This window comes from Schistocerca gregaria, chromosome X (assembly GCF_023897955.1).
Source record: "Schistocerca gregaria isolate iqSchGreg1 chromosome X, iqSchGreg1.2, whole genome shotgun sequence".
Taxonomy (NCBI): domain Eukaryota; kingdom Metazoa; phylum Arthropoda; class Insecta; order Orthoptera; family Acrididae; genus Schistocerca; species Schistocerca gregaria.
Genome location: NC_064931.1, coordinates 122,933,165 through 122,955,397, shown reverse-complemented (window position 1 = coordinate 122,955,397; position 22,233 = coordinate 122,933,165). Strand labels below are relative to the sequence as shown.

Here is a 22,233-nt window from a genome sequence, read left to right as displayed (position 1 = left end):
TGTTTCATCTAAGACCTAACTTTGTAGACCTTTTTACAGATAGCGAAATAGCTCCAGGCAGTATAAAGAATGTACGCAGATATAGATTCAATATAGTTTTATAAATGATACCGTGAGAATGATCTAGTAAAGTATGGAATTCATTTAAAACAGTCGCCCATGAACAACAAATGATGGCACCAAGTGCATCTGAAAGATTACTGGCAGTGAGTTTCGAGTTCTAATAAGGAGAATATTCCAGCGAGCTGCTTCATTAAATTTTAGCTCATTCAGAATAAACGTGGTTGATACTGCAAATGATTTGGCAAACAGCAAATGTCATCTGTGGGAGAGGGGACATTACTGTTGATAGCATAATCAGAAATTATACAGAAAACGTGAGGATTTTAGAAGTCTGTATACGTACTATCCGAGATCCGGGTCTTTTTATAAACTTCAGCTATTAATATTCAGGGGCTTCAAAAGTAATTTACACATGTCGTCCGACGGTACGAACATTGAGCAAAAAGAGTGGCGCATTGACAGAAGAGAGTAGATATTCCGAGATTCCTTCGGACAGTGTTGCTGCGGTACAGGTGCTTTACAGTGTGCCACGGAAATGGCGCGGCAACTAGAAACTTACTCCAAAGTTGCTGTAGACGGGACGGTAAGATCTTCGAAGAGAAAATGTCTGATATGCGCATACATTCACTGTGGAATCCTAGCGCTATATGGACCAATACCGAAGTCACGTCCAGCCGCAGTGGAAGGGTGCCAATAATTTGACCGAGACCGCACAAACGTGGGTGATAGTGGTCAGAAAACCCAGATACTAAACTTCGATTTCCAGCTTTACTGCAAGCTGAAAGAACATCCAGGTGGAATGAGATTTTGCAACGACGAGGACGTCCACTCGAATGGCTCTGAGACCAAGGAGCGGGGTTCTATCGCCGAAGGACTGAACGAATTGTAGAATATTCCGACCGTTGTTTACAGAACCTTGGTGACTGTGTTGTGAAACAGTGTCACGCTTCTGTGTCACATGAGGGAACAGTGCAGCATTCAATAAAAGTTCCTTGGCCTGCCATGATATTGTGCAACTTACTTTTCGAAATCACCTCGTAACAGAGAAATAACTTGAAGGTGGTTCGATGAACCCTTTCACTTAACTATGAGTTGCAAGAAAGTCATGAAGCTGTAGATGCAAGAACTCAACAGTGGGTTCATTTTATTTATTGTAAAAGGTAGATTATGTGAGAAATAAGAAGATGTACACGATCAGAGGCTGTCCTACACAGGAGTGCAAGGCGTGCTCCGAAGCGGGTGATGGTTCCAAGGGGGCACTGAATTTGACGGCACGATTCATCACTAAGCCCTCGCACCCCAGCGTCAGAGAGGATATGGCTACTGCCTGAACCTCACTGTAACTTTTACAAAATTCATCTGTGAAGTTTAGAAGGTAGGAGACGAGGTACTGGCAGAATTGAAGCTGTGAGGACGGGTCGTGAGGCGTGCTCGGATAGCTCAGATGGCAAAGCACTTGCCCGCGAAAGGCAAAGGTCCCGAGTTCGAGTCTCGATCCGGCACACAGTTTAAATTTGCCAGGAATAGTTATATTAGTTCCTCATTTAATTGTTTTCTGAGCTCTCTGACTTCAGGTAAAAATTAGAGTTTTCTCAGAATTCTAGCTGCAATTAATTAAGCATGTAAAGGGAACGAGTTGAATAATCCAAGGCAGGTAGCTAAACTAACTGTTATATGTGGAGCTAAAACACCTGCTTTATAAAATCTCACAATAACATTGATGATCGCTTCATATTTACGTGTATTTATTATTCAGTACATATCACCTTTTAAACGACCTGATGGTGATGGAGGAATAGAAACCAAACAGATTCTGTTTAAGAGAAAAGCAATATAACTGGGCTTACTTCAAAGCAGCATCCTCAGTCTACTTTATTGTCATGCAAGCACGGTCATGGATATCGAGCTCCAAAGAAGTCACCGAATGATTTACAAGAAGGTCAAGAGTAAACGCACGGTCGACACCCACGGAGCACTGTTCAGCCAGAGAATAGAGTGGTAGATGTAACTGTTTGTTTCTAAGGAAATGTCCCAAAATTCAACTGAACTAGTTTTCTCCAATCATGCCCCACTTGGTTTTTAGCGCTGCTCCACTGGAATGAAAATTGTGTGTTCTAAAATTTGCTTCAGTCCGATCGCTCATATTATTAATAGTATGCTATTAAAAACACATTATATTAAGTTGTAATCTTAATCTCTTCTTAAAATGCATGTAAGAATTTAAATATTTTGTTTTCCAAGAAGCAGCTTTTTCTTCACAGTTCAATACAGATATTCATCTGCAGGAAGTATTAGATTTATTGGTATTTATAAGTATTATCACTGCGATGTAGTTAAAGTCTCCACATAAAACAATCACTATTTATAGGCTCTGAGAGACACTGTTATGATTCTAGCTCTTACATAAAAATATAATTGTTTCTACAAGGTTTTTTCAGAAAAGCCATGACGTATCCTCGTTTGTACCCTTTTCAGTTCAACCACTTTTGGGAAGAAGGAAGGCAATTGTCAGATAATAAGAGTCGAGGATACATTCCCCACTCCGATTCCCTTACCCCGCCTTCAACATGGTCATAGCGTGGTGGTTGTATATATCATTCGGTTACAGTTCTCGGTCTGGTGAATCTAAAAATTTTCATCTTTGTCAGTCTTTGCCTTACTTCCATCAGAAACCTTTCGCACAAAAATAGTCTTTTAATTAACAGTTTAGACTTACTTCTTTAAGAAATCGTTCTAGAAATCTAAAAATCCTGCGTTCGAATCTCGCTGGAATCCCTGTTTATTTTTTCTCATGTCTTACGTGAAAAGCATTGTGAGCATCAATCCACACTATTGTTCCATTCCAAAAGAATTTGTAGGTTCTCAAGTAAGTGCTAAAGTGAGTTATTTCTCAGGTTCCAGGAAGACGAGTGTAGATCACATCAAAAGGGCTAGGTCTGGCAATGCGATACTCAAAGCAATCTTCGACTTGGTGACAGTTTCTTTCTTCAAGTTGTTGAAGAGTGGTATGTCGCTGACCAAAACAAATCGTAAATAGTCCAGTCAGTCGATGAATGTCATGGGTGATTGATAGTGAACTATGATCCTCCTCAACTAAAATTATGTAAATTCAACTTCAACAGGGAAAGAATCGGGCTGGCAGTAATGCAAAAAGAAGGATAGTTAGAACAAAATACAGCCGACGTTAACGCAAATAAAACAACGTGCTAAGATTCGTCCAATTTTTGTATATAGGAATTACTTAATTTTAAGTAATACCTACCGTGGTCTTTAGGTAAATCTGTGACAAAGACTGAGCACCGAAACTTACATGTGTAGATGTGTCCAGCCTACTTTCTTCAAAAACTGCATACGTGACAAGCATAACTTACTGTGTTCAACAAACGAAATATGCATCATCCAAGTCCTGGCGTACGGGAGATAAGTTTCATTTTATCTCAAACTTATTACGAAGCTTGAATCCTTACATTTATAGTTCATCCAAACTGGAACCCATTACATACCTCCGTGCGCAGCGACCATTGAGAATATCAGTATTAACAAAAGAACGGCAGTTAGTCGCAAACGACAGATTTTGTGACTGATTGCTGTCATTTTCCTCACATTTATAGTATTGCTTTAACATCGCTTATCTGTTGCTTCGATTCATGGTGCGAATAATATCCACAAAAATTCACTAAACTATCAATAATCAGCTTCTGAAGACCTCAACTGTACCTGCATAAGATAATATTCAGTTATGAGGATGCTATGAAGCCCCAAATAAAATATCTGGAAAACTGTAGGTATTCTTCACACATTGTGTTATTACTTATAAAGAGGTTATTCGAGTTACGGAATCGTCCTTTGCTAGACTTCGTGTTAGTAGCTCCAATGTGTAAATATCTGTGACATTTCTATGTTGGCTGCCATGCAGCGCGTGGATCTTTCTGGATATTGCAGCTCATGCATATGGAAAGAAAACCCAGGAGGTCATCCGCATAAATGTCACTAACAATTTTCTTTCCCTCGGAAATACCGCTGTATCGCCATGTATGTTTATTTTAAAAGCTCTTGAACCAAGATAGAGGCCATGACATTATGCATTTGTCATATCTCTTATGTATTTAAGCACTTTCTCCAGAAATATTAGAAATATCTCGCATTTAATTCTTTTAAATTGCGAAGAGTGGACGTAGTGCTAATGCAGTTCGTAGTTTGCTTGAAGTTGTTGAAGATATATGTACTTGTGCATTGCTGTCATCCTATGATGAAACTGTTCTTTTTAGCAGTGAGTATTAACACTTATAGAAAAATATTCCTGCAACTTAAACACTGTTGGTTGCTGAAGTAAGTAATGAATTACAGACTTAAGCATAGAAGACGGATACCATAAACGATTTTTTTCTCTTAACTGTGGCGTAAAGTTAATATTATGAAACGTGTTTCACTGGCTACTTGCTTTAAAAAACATTAAGCTGTCAGACCTCAGGAGAATACAGTGAACTTTTAGTTTATCTCCTGCATTAATACGAGTTACTTTTTGGTGCTCAATATCCGGAATAAATTCCGGGCCAATTTTCCAAATAACATTGAACTATATTGAAAATTATAATGCTCGAATAAACTGTTTAAATACGATCTTATTTTGCAATGCTGACAAAAATAATTTATCGCTTTAGTGCTTTCAAATAAAACGAGGTTTACTTTAGACATTCCTTCAAAACCTTTGCTAATTTTTAAGAAACTTATGGAATACTGGAATTTAAGGTATCTGAGGTACTGTTGTGGAGCAATGGTAGTCAACCTTTTTTACTCACGGTCCACGTTTCTATCTCTATTACTACTAAGATTTTCTAACCTCCCATCGGTTCCACAGTACTGGTGATTTATAAAGTAGGGAAGTAACTGTACTTTAAAAAATTTATAAAGCAGAGCTGCAGCAAGTTAAAGAATATAGTAATAAATAAATACCAAATACTTTCATCAAAATTTCATAAAAACCTAAGAGAAATATTTTGAAAACTCGTACGGCCTACCACCGTCCATGAAAGCTATAACGCCCAATAGTGGGCGGAAGGGGTCAGGCTGACTGTTACTGTTGTAAGGTATTTGATAAAAATTTTCGTTAATATTCCTCATATTGTTCTGTCATTGGGCGAAAAGGCGGGTGTTTTTAAATTGCATAAACGAAAATTTACTGTGTTCTTTCCATTTGCATTTGCAAATTTATCTTAAGCTTTAGGTCGCGACGACGCTATGTGCAACTAGGGGCGTGACATGCAAATGAAGGGTTCAACAGAAATCAAAGTTGCTTATTTGCCACATAAAATACCACAAACCTAACTACTAACCGTAATCTTGTTTCAATAACTTTTATATTGCAGTGTGTGGTACAAAAAGAAAAGTCATTCGCGGTGACGTCAATTAATATTTAGAATAATTAAAAAGCAAGGTCTTCGAAATAGTTGTACGCCTGCACACAGAATTTGCAATGCAATATATGCGTCATAAAAAGCACATCCAGGTACCGTATACTCAAATGAAAACTACATAAAAATTTGAGAATGGAACTATCTCCAATGCAAATATTTTCGTTTCTAAAATAAGCTTGATAGAAATGCTTTTGAAGACTGCTGTTGTTATAAACTTCATAGCAGCATAAAACTTTGTGCTGGAAAGAGACAAGAACCATGAATCTTGCATGTCGCGAGCAATGTTTTTACCAGCTTAGCTGTCTAGTTACTAGTCGAAAGCAACTAGGACGTCTCTGTAGTTTCTCAGACTTTATATTGCTCGAAAACATATGCGGAGTAAATAAAAAGAAAAGCTATGACCGTCCAGATTAAACGGAAGTACTATTATTACGAAATATATCTGTGTCACTAAAGCATGGCTAATTTAATGGATGAAAACCACTAATGTACACAAAAATGGAAATCAGTATTAGTATTTAATTAACGTAATACTGTTACTCTGCACTGTAATGTAACAAAAATAGATTGAAGGAATAAAGTTATATGTGAAAAAACTCAGAGCGTAATAATTGCTACCGAAATTCAGATTAATGTTACAAAACTAAAGTAGATGATTCTATGGTATTCTTAATTGTAAGTAAATTAATTTTCTCTATTCTAAAGATTTCCTTCTGCTACTGACAGAAGACACATTTCTAGGTATGAGAATTTCCTTTCCTGTAGCATATTGCGACGAGTGACACAATCGAGTTCATCAGACACTGCTAACATCTTAAACGTTTCGTTGCTCTCAAGATAGAAAGAATGTTGAAGATCAGTGTTAGCAACACATGAGGAGGAGCAGATCAGACGTTGAAATGTTGATCACTAAAATGGGATCATTGACGCTTTCCGACGCACGGAAATATATCTTGGCCAGGAAGTTTAGTTTATTAGTTAATTTGAAGTCAGAAGACCACAGCAGCGACCTGCTCCTGTAGCGTAATGTACAGCTCGTGAGCTTGAGACCAGAATCGGACCAAATCCATGCGGTGTAATAATGGCATCGGTCCCACACACCGACCAGACTGAGTGCAAAAACACACGGATCAAAGTTTACACGATGCCCAGATGGCGCACACGACATGTTTCCCTTAGGTTACCTAATGGCTGTGATGACTCTAAGGGCAACCGGCCACGAAGTTAAATAAAATAAATTTACCGAAATGAAAACTGTGGACCGCATACGACGGGATAAACGCTAGTAGAGAGAGAGAGAGAGAGAGAGAGAGTAGATGAAAAATGCAGTTTACAAATATGTACCCTACTGTCACTAGAAATCTGCTCTCTGAGTTTCAATTTATTGTCCAACTCAAAACATAAAGTAGGCATTCATCCACATCTGCATCAACATGATTACTCTGCAGTTCACTATTAAGTGCCTAGCAGAGACTTAATCGAACCACCTCCAAACTATTTCTCTACCTTCCCACTCTGGAACAGCGTGCGGGAAAATCGGACACTTAAATCTTTCCGTGCGAACTCTGATTTCTCTTATTTTATTATGATCATCAATCCTCCCTATGTACGTAGGCGCCAAAAAAATATTTGCACACTGTGAGGACAAAACTGGTGATTGAAATTTCGTGAGAAGATCCTGTCGCAACGAGACTTGCCTTTTCTTTAATGATGGCCACCCCATTTCGGGTATCATATCCGTGACACTCCCTCCCTCCTTTCGCGATACTACAAAACGAGCTGGCCTTCTTTGAACTTTTCCGATTCCTCTCCTATCTGAAGCGGTTATTACAAATTGCCTGAATTTGTTGGCATTGGTTGTGTGAAATATGGTCTTTTGTGGAGGTTGTTACAGTGGGAGAGATACAACGGACGTCAGAAGACTGTTTCGGCGCCGGCCGTGGTGGCCGAGCGGTTCTAGGCGCTACATTTTGGAATCGCGCGACCGCTACGGTCGCAGGTTCGAATCCTGCCTCGGGCATGGATGTGTGTGATGTCCTTAGGTTAGTTAGGTTTAAGTAATTCTAAGTTGTAGGGGACTGATGACGTCAGAAGTTAAGTCCCATAGTGCTCAGAGCCATTTGAACTGTTTCGACACGAGCAGTTGGGCGAACCGGTAGTACACAACCTGCTAAAGGAGGAGGTCGTGGTTCTGGTGCAGGATACCGTTTTAGACGATTATCACGTTTTCTTTCTTTCTTTATTTATTTTGACTTGTTGGCTTTCGGGACTTGTCCGTAGAGCCGTCTCAGTAGTGGAATGTCAATTATGACGACACGGACGTAAGGACAACACAACACCCAGCAATCGAGCCAAGAAATCCGGCCAAGAATCGAACCCGGGCCCCTTCGGTTAGCAATATGCCGCGATGTCTACGCAGCAACCGAGGCGGACATCGCAATGGTTCAGCTATCACTCCGCTGTGAGTTGAAGACCCCAGCGTTCCCGTAGCTGGAATAGTCGGAGAGCTGGGAGACGCTTGCGTGTATCAGCCGCGCTTGCGTACCTGGAGTGCGGCAGTCCGGTCTCGGGTCTGGAGCAGCTGCGACGGCGGCGGAGGCGGAGGCGGAGGTTGCGTGTGGCGGCGCCTCTGCCTGTTATATAGCATCCCCCCCTCGGCCGGCGCTGCCCCCCCAGCTCGTCTGTGGAGCAGCGCGCGGGCTGGATGGGCACACGCGTCATTATCTTACGACACACGCCATTGTTACCTCTGCTCGTCGGCCATTATATAAGGCCGCGCCATTGTTGCCACCGGCGGAGAGGCGTCAAGACGCCGGGCGTCCACCCCACCTCGGCGCCGGGCGTCCTTAACACCCATCCTTCACTTACATAAACGTCGGGGATTCCAGTGCGCCGTACGTACCAGATGCGTCGGGACACGGTTGAGAGATGCAGCCTCTCGTGCACTGAATAAGACCTTACGACAGGAACCGACTCTCTCGGTGGCTGAGAGCGCTCACCTGCGGTAGTCATCTAATTATTTCAAGAAATACAGCAATCGATCACTTTTTTGTAGCTTTAATTATGTCAAGTTCCATACTGATTTTCCGCCCGTTTTCAATAATACATTTACATATCCATCATTTTGATTTGCAGTTCCTTGTATTGGCCGTGTTTGCAGTTAAAATTGTTGAATGTGAGTTCCGCCATTTATGCAAAACACCGTTTTTCTCAGTATCCAAACATGTTTAGGCACCACTGTGCCATCATCAGTGAGTTTTCGTTTTTATTTAGTCTGCAATGTGAACATTTTTGTTAAATGATTATAAAATTATGTGCATTTTTAGTTCAAACAACAGATCGTTTTGTATATACCTTCACATTTGGTGTGCATGAATTTTATGGATCACTTGTGTGTTAATTATTACAGTTAGCTTGTCATTTGCAACCAAACGATGTTGATGAGAAAGTTTTTTGCTGGAAGTTAACCCATTTCCTAGAATGTTATTTCGCGCCTATCTTCGAATATAAAGGTATTTACAAAAAGAAAAAAATCTGTTGTTTGAACGAAAAATGCACATAATTTTATAATAATTTAACAAAAATGTTCACATTGCAGAATAAATAAAAACGAAACCCCACCGATGATGGCACAGTGGTACCGATACATGTTTGTGTACTGAGAAAAATGGTGTTTTGCATAAATGGCAGACCTCACATCCAACAATTTTACACATTCATCAACACAGTGTTTTTGTCGACTGCTTGAGAGTTACAGCTTCTCTGTGCATGATAACAATCAGTATACAGGGTCTTTCTGTAAGTGTGTGCAAAAACGTAACTGGACATAGAGAATGCTGCACTGAACAAGCCGGCCGCGGTGGTCTAGCGGTTCTTGGCGCTCAGTCCGGGACCGCGCGACTGCTACGGTCGCAGGTTCGAATCCTGCCTCGGGCATGGATGTGTGTGATGTCCTTAGGTTAGTTAGGTTTAAGTAGTTCTAAGTTCTAGGGGACTGGTTACCACAGATGTTAAGTCCCATAGTACTCACAGACATTTTTTTTTTTTTTTCACTGAACAATCTGAGATAGGGAACCTGGGGTCGGAAAAGCCGGCTTAAGGAGATATGGAAGTAAACTTGTCTACCGCTTTGTCTAGGATTACTGTTTCCCAGCTTATTTACAACTAGCGTGCGTACAAGTTTACACGTACTGTGCTGTTCATTTACATGTGCATTCCTTATCTGCAAGGAAACAAAGAGGACGAACCTGATTACCACGAAGTCATGGTGCAGGTTTTGTTTACTTTACTTGTCAATAAGGCTGCTCTGTAATGTCGTATTTACACTGATCCATGACAGACTCATTTATCACTCAGTGCTGTTCAGAGACGAACAGCATAATATGATGGAGAAATACCGGTGCATTGTACCTGAATCCTCTAGATTATTTCCTATGGGGATACCTAAAGCCACTTGTATATGAGACCCCAGCGGATACGGAGATGCAATTGGTTGCACGGAGATGCAATTGGTTGCCATGATTGTAACTGCCTGTGCTGTGATCGAAACACACCAGGAATATTTGTCAGGGTGCGTCAGAATCTTGTTCACCGATGTCATGCTTGCACTGAGGTTGATGGCCCTCAGTTTCAGGATGTTTTGTAATATACAGTACAAATTGTACGTTCATTGTGTCAATGTCCGCCCCGATAGCTGAGTGGAGCCGGCACGGTAGCCCAGCGTGTTCGGTCAGAGGGCTGCGTGCTCTCTGGAAAAAAAAAAAAAAAAAAAAAAAAACTGAGTCAAGGAATCAACGATCAACTTGAACGGATGCCTTGTGCCGTCCGCCCGGACCAAACGCAACTAACTATGCCGAACAAAATGAAAAAAAAAAGTGGTCAGAGTGACGGATTGCCGACCTACGGGCCCGGGTTCGATTCCCGGCAGGGTTGGGTATTTTCTCCCCTCAGGGACTGGGTGTTGTATTTATCATCATATCATCCCCACCCGGCGCGCAGGTCGCCCAATGTGGCCTCGAATGTAATAAGACATGCACCCGTAAGCGGTCGCCCGGGCAATGACGCCAAATGCTCACTTCCATTTCTATTGTGTCAATGATGGTATTTGCAGTTAACTAACGTTAATAAACATACTCTTATTTTGTAGCTTGTACCTCGTTTTTTCAAATTTATGCACATGAAACACACACTTTTAGCTTCAACGATATACTACTGACCATTAAAATTGCTGCACCAAGAAGAAATGCAGATGATAAACGGGTATTCATTGGACAAATATATTATACTATAACTGAAATGTGATTACATTTTCACGCAGTTTGGGTGCATAGATCCTGAGAAATCAGTACCCAGATCTCCGTCCGTAATAACGGCCTTCATACGCCTGTGCATTGAGTCAAACAGAGCTTGGATGGCGTGTACAGTTACAGCTACCCATGCCGCCTCAGCACGGTACCATAGTTCATCAAGAGTAGTGGCTGGCGTATTGTGACGAGCCAGTTGCTCGGTTACCATTGAACAGTTACAGCTACCCATGCCGCCTCAGCACGGTACCATAGTTCATCAAGAGTAGTGACTGGCGTATTGTGACGAGCCAGTTGCTCGGTTACCATTGAACACGCGTTTTCAATTGGTGAGAGATCTGGAGAACGTGCTGGCCAGGGCAGCAGTCGAACATTTACTGTATCCAGAAAGGCCCGTACAGGACCTGCAACATGCGGTCGTGCATTGTCCTGCTGAAATGTAGGGTTTCGCAGGGATCGAATGGAGGGTAGAGCCACTGGTCGTAACTCATCTGAAATGTAACGTCCAGTGTTCTAAGTGCCATCAGTGCGAACAAGAGGTGACCGAGACGTGTAACCAATGGCACTCCATACCATCACGTCGGGTGATACTCCAGTATGGCGATGACGAATACACGCTTCCAATGTGCGTTCACCGTGATGTCACTAAACATGGATGCGACCATCACGATGCTGTAAACAGAACCTTTATCCATCCGAAAAAATGACGTTTTGCCATATGTGCATCCAGGTTCGTCATTGTGTACACCATCGCAGGCACTCCTATCTGTGATGCAGCGTCAGGGGTAACCGCAGCCATGGTCTCCGAGCTGATAGTCCATGCTGCTGCAAACGTCGTAGAACTGTTCGTGCAAATGGTTGTTGTCTCGCAAACGTCCCCATCTGTTGACTCAGGGATCGAGACGTGGCTGCACGATCCGTTACAGCCATGCGGATAAGATGTCTGTCATCTCGACTGCTAGTGATACGATGCCGTTGGGATCCAGCACAGCGTTCCGTATTACCCTCCTGAACCCACCGATTCCATATTCTGCTAACAGTCATTGGATCTCTACCAACGCGAGCAGCAATGTCGCGATTCGATAAACCGCAATCGCGATAGTCTACAATCCGACCTTTATCAAATTCAGAAACGTGATGGTCCGCATTACTCCTCCTTACACGAGGCATCACTATAACGTTTCACTAGGCAAAGCCGGTCAACTGCTGTTTGTGTATGAGAAATCGGTTGGAACCTTTCCTCATGCCAGCACGTTGTATGTGGCGCCACCGGCGGCAACCTTGTATGAATGCTCTGAAAAGCTAATCATTTGCATATCACAGCATCTTCTTCCTGTCGGTTAAATTTCGCGTCTGTAGCACGTCATCTTCGTGGTGTAGAAATTTTAATGGCCAGTAGTGTATTTATTTATCCCATTCTCGAACAGCGCGCAGAAAATCATACACTTATGTCTTTCCGTGCGAGTTATGATTTCTCTTTTTTTATTATGTTTATTGTTTCTTCCTAAGTAGTTTGGCGTCAACAATATATTTTCCTATTCGAAGGAGAAAGTTGGTGATCGAAATTTCGTGTGAAGAACCCGACGCAACGAGAAAAGCCTTCGTTTTGTTGATGTCCTGATCCTGTATCATGTACATGAGACTCTCCCCTCTGCTTCTCGATAATACAAAACGTGCTGTTCTTCTTTGATCTTTCTTGATGTATTCCGTTAGTCCTATCTGGCAAGCAACCAACACCGCGGAGCAGTTCTCTAAAAGAGGACGTACAGTCGTTGTGTAGGCAATGTCTTTAGTAGATCTATCGCATCAAATGGCTATGAGCACTATGGGACTCAACTGCTGTGGTCATTAGTCCCCTAGAACTTAGAACTACTTAAACCTAACTAACCTAAGGACATCACACACATCCATGCCCGAGGCAGGATTTGAACCTGCGACCGTAGCAGTCGCACGGTTCCGGACTGCGCGCCTAGAACCGCGAGACCAACGCGGCTGGGGAATCTATCGCATCCTTTAAGTATTCTGCGAATAAATGACAGTCTTTGGTTCACCTTCGTCACAACATTTTCTCTGTGTTCTTTTGAAATTACGTTGTTTCTAATCTCAAAACCTAGGTTATTAAGTGAATTTACGGCATTTAGATTTGATTGATTTGTCATGTAACCAAAGTTTAACGCATTTCTTTTAGCACACACGTGGATGATCTCACACTTTTCATTATATAGGGTCAATTGCCAATTTTAACATCATAAAGATACCTTGTCTAAATCGTTTTGGAATTTGTTTGGTCTCCTGATGACTTTAATAGACGATAAACGACAGCATCATCTGCAAACAACCTAAGATGTCTGCTCAGATTGTCTCCTAAATTATTCATATTGATAAGGAACAGCAGAGGGCCTATAACACTACCTTCGATAACGCCAGAAATCACTTCTGTTTTACTCGATGACTTTTCGTCAGTTACTACGGACTGTGACGTCTCTGACAGGAAACCACGAATCCAGTGGTATAACTGAGACGATATTCCATAAGCACGCAATTTGATTACAAGCCGATTGAGAGATACAGTGTCAAAAGCCTCCTGGAAATCTAGGATTTGAAATCCCTTGTCGATAGCACTGGACACTTCGTGTGAATGAAGAGTTACCAGTGTTCCGAAAGAACGATGTTTTCTAAATCCGTGTTGACTGCATGTCAATAGACCGTTCTCTGCAAGGTGATTCATAATGTTCGAACACAGTATACGTTACAAAACCCTGCTGCGTATCGACGTTAACGACATAGGCCTGTAATTTACTGAATTACCCCTATTGCCTTTCTTGAATATTGGTGTTACCTGTGCAACTTTAAGAGGTATCCCATGACTTTTGTCACCTTACTGTTAAGTTCAAGCTACGACTGTAAATCTTCAGCCCTCCGTGTTGGAAATAATTGGCGTAATTGTAATCTGGCATGGTAACCTTCTGGCCTGAGGACTTCCACACGCAGTGAGTAATATGGATAAAGTGACTGACAGTGCAGGATTTACCACCCTAGAACGCGGTTCTAAATTCAGCAGCTCTAGTCTGTCGCCCGCTTGTTTGAGTATCGTTTTCTACTCGTCACAACACTCGCTCTTCCAGATCAAGTGTATGGACTGTGAGAGGCCTGCTGCGATGTCTGTCTGCATGTCGCTGTGACTATCTGCTGAACATTTTTTTTTTTCTGGCATTCATGATGTCGTTCGGCGTCCATGGCAGGAGCCTGTCGATAAGCGTTGATGGCTAAACCATACCAAAGTACCTCGTATGTCATTCTTTTACCTGAAAAAATAGGTGCCCATTTCACTTTTCACGTTATACATAACCCACAGAATCACTTAAGTTGTTCTGATGACAGCGCACATTTAAATCGATATATGTAGAATAGCTGATATACGAAACAGTTGTACGAGTCGGACAACAGTACCACAGCCAGAGGAACAAGTAAAGAGACAAACACAGCCACTAAGAAATCAACAATGAACTTCAACAGGAAGACTGTTCCAAAAAAATGTTCAAATGTGTATGAAATCGTATGGGACTTAACTGCTAAGGTCATCAGTCCCTAAGCTCACACATTACTTAACCTAAACTATACTAAGGACAAACACACACACCCATGCCCGAGGGAGGACTCGAACCTCCGCCGGGACCAGCCGCACAGTCCTTTACTGCAGCGCCGAGACCGCTCGGCCAATCCCGCGCGGCAGACTGTTCCATTGACAATTGGTGGGCCTGAGACACGGCCAACCAATTCGGCTCATATTTGGCAGGTCACTTGTGTACAATCCAAAATGAAAGACTAAGATATTTTGGCTCCATAACACTCCGTTGAGAAAACTACCCCTAAAGTTCATGACACAATCGACTCATAATTTATGAGATCGACGGATAAATGGAAACTGAACATTTTTCATCGATACACATGTGATCCACAAACAGGGGTGTTTCTAGAAAAATGGGAAAAGATATTTTTTCGACAACCGTTTATGTACCTGTAAGGTACACGCTTTTCAATGAAAGCGCCGCTGCTGCAGCTAGCAAGGCTTCTGGCTGCGGAACTGAAAATCTTCATTTTTCTTTTCGTTTCTAAATTGGCAGGCACATGAGGCTAAGAAGATACGTAAAGCAACAAGGAATAATAACAACGTAGGCAAATAAATTTCTCAGTTGACTTGGATTAGCAAAGAATTAAAAATTTGATCGTGATCCCGTTACAATGGTTGTAGCATTCACTCTGTTACATGTACTCAGTTTCCCTCGAACAACTAGTATTAGATGGATGGTACCTGTAGTATAAAAATTCGACGCAATTGTACTCATGGCACCAAGAAAATCTAATGAATGCAATCTTCGAGCAACAACATCGTTCCTTCAGAAGATTCGGAGAAAAAAAGAAGAAAAACATGGTTTACGAATAAAAATATTTATTTTTCAGGAATTAATTTTGATGCATGCCACGTATACGACTACATAGTCTGAAAAATCGGTGCTGAAGTTAAATCGCCGGGCAGAGTGGCCGCGCGGTTGGAGACGCCATGTCACGGATTGCGCGGCCCCTCCCGCCGGAGGTTCGAGTCTACCCTCGGGCATGGGTGTGTGTGTTGTCATTAGCATAAGTTAGTTTACGTCAGCGTAAGTCTATTGACCGATGACCTTATCAGTTTGGCTCCTTAGGAATTCACATATATGTGAACAATTTTTTGAAGTTAAACCACGAATAATGCTGTTGACTGTTATTGCACCCGCTCGGTTTCCGGAAGCAGACTAATTTTTAAGCCTCGTAGTGAAATTTTTAACGATAAAAGTAAACATCACATAGGTGGCACACAGGTGAGCAGTTTGGCGATATTACTTCTACCGTGCAAATCAATTGTTCCTCGTCATCTATGTCCATTCTGTCATAACTTACTTTATTAGTTTCTCCATCCCAGGAATACAGTCGCTGATATACCGAGTATTAAGCGAATGAAAGCCAAAACAGTCGCTCTGGCACGGCAGTCATCGGAAGGGATCCGAGTTAGAGCACGCATTCCAGGTAATATTGCCAAAGACTCCACTTCAATATACAGCACTTTTAGCGAAACCAAAAGGGATAAGCAGAAACTAATTACAGTCAAGAACCATGTAGCGAACTACATATTAATCAGGATCGAAAATCAGTGATAATGTATGATGTTAGAACTTAACAGAAACAACAGTTTCCTCACTTACCAGTATAGCAAACAAAGCTACCCAAGGGACCAATCATGGAGAAAGAACGGTTGGCCCTTGAAAGGGCCGCAGTTGTAAAAATGTGGGCTCCGATGTGGGTGGACAGTGATTCTAGTCCCCGACCGGCCATCCACATTTAGGTTTAACGTGATTACTCTAAACCCCTTATGGAAAAACCTTTCAAACCTTTCGAAAAGACATAGTCCACGTCCTTCCTTACTTAAATCTTTTGCCATTTCTCTGATTACCTCATGATGGAAGGGACGATAGAACCTAATATCCCTCCCTTCGTTCCTTTCTGGACACAAGTAAAGTAATCAATATTTTAATAGCTACTCGTCTCCAGCCACACGTTCGTCGGATATCTTCCCGCTTTTTACCAGTAGTATTTTCTCTAAGAACATGGGGCTTCCATTATTTAAAATGGTCTGTATATTGAAGAAAATCGTTCGTTTCTTGACTCAAATTGGAACGTGGACTCTCGGAAGTTTGAGAATAAGAAGCTTAGCATAACGTCATCTACAGAGGCAGCCATAGGTGGTTTTTACCAGGTCATTTACACATGTCATGATCATCAAGCTTACCACATTCCACAAAGCTTCCTTGTACCCAAAGTTTGCTTCAGACAATGTTTCCTCCTCTTTCAGCAGAATGTATTAAGGTCTGTTTGCTAAGAAACTTCAGTCTGCGCGCAAACTCCTTGATGCATTTCGTTTGAAAGCATTTTACTTACCAGCATGAGCTTCGGAACTGTGTGATTATCACCGGCCGCTGGTGACCGAGCGGTTCTGGCGCTACAGTCTGGAACCGCACGACCGCTACGGTCGCAGGTTCGAATCCTGCCTCGGGCATGGATGTGTGTGTTGTCCTTCGGTTTGTTAGGTTTAAGTAGTTCTAAGTTCTAGGGGACTTACGACCTCAGCAGTTGAGTCCCATAGTGCTCAGAGCCATGTGTGATTATCTCGAAAGTTAATAAATACTGCATGAATATGGGCTGTGCTATCTACTGTTTTCTAAATCTCGAGAACAAATGGTGGAAGTTTGGTTTCACGCTGTCCGTGCTTTCGAAACGTACGAGAGGTGTTTGCAATACTAATGTCTACTTAATTCCCCCCCCCCCCCCCCCCGAATATTTTTATTGCATATACATGTTTTCAGCCCTGGTCGGCTTCTTTTTTCTGCACTTCTGGACTTATCCCGCATATCACAGGATCGACACGTTATTCTGAACTTGGTAATGTTAGTGGAAGAGGTGGGTGGATTCCCTTCCTATAGCAACACCTCCCTCCTCCCTCCTACGGGACGAAATTTGTTTACCCGGTGTGTCTGCGTCTAGTTTTATACCATGTAATTGTGTGCGAACGTTTTGGAAACATTTATATGTGCAGCCCCGGCACATACTGAAATCTTCGAACCAAACCTGCTAAGTAACGCAACACTTCCATCTGTTTGGCACAATGAAGGCGACACTCCGCAGGAAGCGGTACGTTGATGTTGAGGACGTTACTCGTCCAGAAAGACGGAAAGACGTTGGTTCGGAAGTCGACCAGAGACTGGTATCGTGCAAACATACAGGACCTCCCAGCAAGGGTTTTTTAACCAAAAGGGTTGGGTAATAATGTGATGTACTGGAATCCTAGATAACATCCTTTCAGGAAAAAAGCTGTGTTGCAGTACTTACTACCCGTTCCTTGTGAATGCTGCAACCCATCTCCGCTTTATCAGTGGGCTGTGCGATTTCGTCTTGGCTCTCCTAGTGGCGTGCTACCGTAATGTGGCACTAGGATTTCATTGTGCACAATAACAGAGGAGAGACATGCTAAAAAACTAAAAATAATTACTGAAATATATTTTTTGAAGTTGATAAAACGATGTGACTACACCTCATACCCCTGATTCATAGTGACCTTACTTTTTATGCTTCGAGCATACGAAAGCGATGTTACTGTGCCCGTCCCATCAACTGTTTCCTGTCCCTGTGGTGACAGAGCCGCGTGTATAGGGTGGTGCCCAGTGGACCCTTCGAACGATATGGCTACTTACCGGTTATTATCGTTCACCATCGAATTGGAGAGTAGTTTGCTACAGTATGGCTCGTACGAGAGTACTTCAAAAAGTAAGATGCGCATTATTACGGCAGGTCAAGTATCTTTCATTCAGTTCTGAACTAGACTTCAATGTGATACAGATACGTGATATTTTTCTACCTAATCTCTGCAAACAATGGTCGGAACGTTCTGCCAATCGTTAAATTCCTCGACGTTAGAAATTCGCTCCTTCGGCACGATGCCATTCGAGAGCCACTGTGTTAACGTCCTCGTCTTCGATTGCTACGAATCGGTTCCTCGACTGCCGGACAGAGTCGTCAGTGGTCGATGTCAATGGATTTCGTTCCTGACCGGCATCACCCACGTTTCTTCGGCCTTGGTCAAATATTTGGTACCCCTGAACTGCGACTGGATGTGACACAACATTTGATTCGTATACCGCCAGAATTTCACCACGAATATGTGTGAGGTTTTACCCACAAGAATCGACCGTCTGGCAGATTTCAGTATTGGAGTACGTTTCCAGTTGCCATGCCATTTCACTCAATCACTGTGATGAACCTGTCATCTGTATCGTGGCAGATTTCTGCATGAAACCCACAACATATGCTCTTCTGACAACGCTCCGCTCTTTGTGGCGCGAGTGGTCTTAGCGTGTGACGACATGTGTAACTTTCTTTCTGAAGTCCCATCGTATGTCCACTGGTACACTGGGTGATACACGACAGCGCTCCATCTAGAAATATCTTGCACTTACGGCAATGGAATCTAGTGACGACAGTTTTCCTGCACCCTAATACAGCAAGCCCAGAGTGTTGCGCGACATTGGTCAGACGCCCACAATATGGCAGCATCTCTAGCGCTTCCTGTCTATCCTAAACTTTACAGTCTCACAGACTGCCATCATCCCACTCAGGTAACACGTAGAACTGTTTTTCTCCACGGTGATAGGAATGCTCTCTCAACAACATACAGACTATCTTTATTGTTTCTAACTGTATATTCCATAATTCTGTTGTTGTCACATATCGCATGCCCCAACTACTTGACTGCATGGAGTGGGTCAAGATTCCCCACTGAGGCTCGATCTCCGTTGCTGTTTAGGTTGGTATTTGATAGAAGAGCTCCTACAGGGTGACAATCAATGAGCTATATGAAAAAAAGTAAATTAGTTACAAACTACAGCGTGCTCACGCTTTATTCAACGTGTAAATGTCACTACAGATATTCGGATTAAGGTTATGACATTTTCGATACGCCTGCCGTCACTGGCGATGATGTGCTGCAGACGAATAGCGAAATTCTGCATGACCGCAGAAGTGTTGGGACATCGATGCTATCGATGACCTCGTTAATGGTTGTTTTTCAGCTCAGCAACTGTTTTGGGGTTATTGCTGTACACCTTGTCTTCAATATAGCCCCACAAAAAGGAGTCGTATGTGTTCAGATTGGGAGAAAATGGCGGTATATAGAGGCCCATGCCAGTGGCCTTTAGCATCACGGTTTTACCGTCGTTTACACTGATGGCTCCAAACAGGAGAATTTCCTTTGCTGTTCTGTAGTGTTCGCTGATCATGTTACCCGGATTCGCCTCCCTGATGAATATAGCGTTTCCGCAGCGGAGCTCCACGCGATCCTGAAGGCACTGGAGCGGATGAATTGTGTTCGGGGCAATCGATTTCTCCTCAGCCCCGATTCTCTTAGTGCCTTACAATCATTGCAGAATCTGTACCCAACTAAGGAAATGGTCCAGCTGATATATGACCAGCTGTACTTGTTCCAACAGCGGGGTAAGGAGATGTCCTTATGCTGGGTGCCTGGTCATGTAGGAATATGGGGCAATGAACAAGCCAAGGAGGCCTGCAGAGAGCAGGATGTGGTCCAGTGTCCTATTCCCTTGCAGTCTGTCATTTCTGCACTCCACAAGAAGTGCACGGAGTTGTGGGAGGAAGAATGGCTGGCTGTGACGGCCAATAAACTGCGGTTGGTGAAGTCAACAACTCGGCCGTGGCGTACCTCCTGCCGGGTGCCCAGGCGGGAAGAAGTGACCCTCACGCGTCTTCGGATTGGGAACTGTCCTCTCACATAGGTTTCTATTACGGCGGGAGGATCCCCCGATTTGTGATGCTTGTGGTGTGCACATCTCTGTCCGCCATATTTTAACAGACTGCATTTTATACCGTGATGCAAGGGCAGAAGCACAACTTGATGGGGATCTGCCCTGTGTTTTAGCTAATGATGAGACGTGTGTGTCTAGGGTTTTAAAGTTTTGTGATGTGTCTGTACTCTGGCCTAAACTTTTAGGCTGGAGGTTTTAGTGTATTGTAAAGTGACTGGCTCCTCCCTTTTTCCTTGCAGTCAGCCAGCCACTACGATCTGCTATATTGTTTTAACTCGCTCAGACACTTTCTTCCTGGGTTGTCCATGTTTTACTGATGGTGGCATGCTTCGTCCCACGCTTCGGTGTGGGTAGGCACATAATTTTCCAAGCTAGTTTCCTGTGTCTTACGTTCTGTTTTATGTTTTTGTTCTGAATATTTTCTTGACACCCGTCTCAATCTGGTACTGAGCGGGCACTGAAGACCTTGCCGTCGTGCGCCCATACAACCCTCTCCATATATACATACATACAAGCTACCCCAGAACCAGAATGCGGTCCCCAAAGTGCTCCTCCAGGACATCAAACACTCTCCTGCTTCAGGGAGATCGAGTTCCGTCTCGCATGAACCACATCTTGTCGAACTTAGGGTCACTTTGGATAATGGGGATGAAATCATCTTCCAAAACTTTCACGTACCGTTCGGTAGTCACCGCACCATCAAGGAATATCGCACCGATCATTCGTGACTGGAGATTGCACACCATATAGTCACCTGTTGAGGATGAAGAGACTTCTCGATCGCGGAAATGCGGATTCTCAGTCCCCAAGAAGCGCTCATCCAAATGAAAATGGGCTTCGTCGCTAAACTATGCATTCATACGCATACTAATTCCCATCATGCTCCGCGGCCAACCGTGCGCTTCGAAAGTCCTGTGCAAACCGTTCAGACGTTATGATGATTTTATTTCGTACAGTTCAGTAACTTTCACCATGTTGTAGCGTTTTTGCTTATGAATCCTCACGGAAATGATCTACACGGTGTTTCAAAACATTTCATTCCGATTTCACCGCTATATCTTCTAAATGAATGAAGACAGAAACTTAAGGCGAATTTTAAGTAACGCATCGAAACTGAAAGCTCAAACTGGCGCCAGTTGTAAATTGCCATTCATGTGTTTGGCGCTAAGTGTCTTCCTGGTGTAGCTGTCTTTAACACTCTGTCGTTCTTCGCCCAGTTTTCGTCGACAAGAGATGGCGAAAACACAGCAGCCAATGGTGTTTTGCGTTTTCTTTTTCAATAGATGCAGTTAAGTTACAACAGTGCCTTGTGAATTTCGTCGAGTGTACAGCACTGCACTTCCTGCGGCCGTAAGTAGCCTTTGGATCTCGCGTTACACCATTGACCTCGAATATCACCTCTTCTAACGGCACATGATTATTTTGTGGTGTCATGCTCGCAGAACTATGGAATGAATGTGCAGAAAATTTTATAGTCAAGGTTGTGTTAAAAACCGTTTTTATTGGCCGATTTCGACTGGTAAGACTACTGTTTTTAGATCTTTAAAAACTACTTTGTTCCACTGTGCATTCATTACTCATGCCATGTTAACATTTTAGTGAGGAGTATATTGCACATTCCACACCTTCATTGCATGAGTAATGAATGCACAAAGGATCATGATGTACAACCAAAAATGTTTTTTATAGAGTAAAAGATGACTGTCTTACTTGTCGAAACCGGTCAATAGAAAACAATATCGAAGGCGATCTTGGCTATTAAAAATTCTTGAAAGTACATAGAGGCCGCTCCTTCTCATTCCGCATCATGAGAAACTTCAATCGGAATGAGTTTCAGTATTGTGTGGGTGTTTGTCGTGCGTTCAGTGAAGTGCACCCTGAACAGTTTGGAAGGTAAATGCAAAATTTCATCCTAAATGTAATTATAGAATTTACCCGAAAGTTGTGTATGCATGCATGTAAAATTTACCTCCATTTACAATTAAATGGTTCTTGTGAGGAAATAAAAACAAAAAACCCTTTTAAACCCCACACAGAAATTAAAATGTA

At 42.7% G+C, this 22,233-nt stretch overlaps 1 protein-coding gene across 1 annotated transcript in view; it reads right to left on the bottom strand.

The window, feature by feature from the left end:
* LOC126299329 (U-scoloptoxin(01)-Er1a-like) overlaps nucleotides 1-8,080 on the bottom strand; it is a 52,015-nt gene extending 43,935 nt beyond the window's left edge. The window contains exon 1 of the mRNA XM_049991158.1: nucleotides 8,023-8,080. The gene's annotated coding sequence lies outside the window, so the exon portion shown is untranslated. The remainder of the gene's footprint in view (nucleotides 1-8,022) is intronic.
* Between the last annotated feature and the right edge of the window lie 14,153 nt (nucleotides 8,081-22,233).